The sequence below is a fragment of the Pholis gunnellus genome (genome assembly GCF_910591455.1).
Source record: "Pholis gunnellus genome assembly, chromosome: 7".
Lineage (NCBI taxonomy): Eukaryota > Metazoa > Chordata > Actinopteri > Perciformes > Pholidae > Pholis > Pholis gunnellus.
The window spans coordinates 24,428,077-24,428,314 of NC_136533.1; positions in this window are offsets into that span (position 1 = coordinate 24,428,077).

The window sequence follows — 238 nt, forward strand, 5'->3', positions numbered from 1 at the left end:
GAGGATTGAAGGTGTAGTAGTGCTCTGATATCTGGGCTACAGGCCAAAGCAATATGAATATCTGAACAGGGTTATTATAGACAAATGTGACTTTGACTGAACCTAATAAATGATGGGATGTTTGAGTGCAGTGAGCTGTTAATATACAAATGATGCAAATAGAAAGCATTGCTTCACTTTTATACGTTTGAAGCGGTAACGTTTAGCTCCATTAAAGCGTGCAGGACTCAGGTCACAT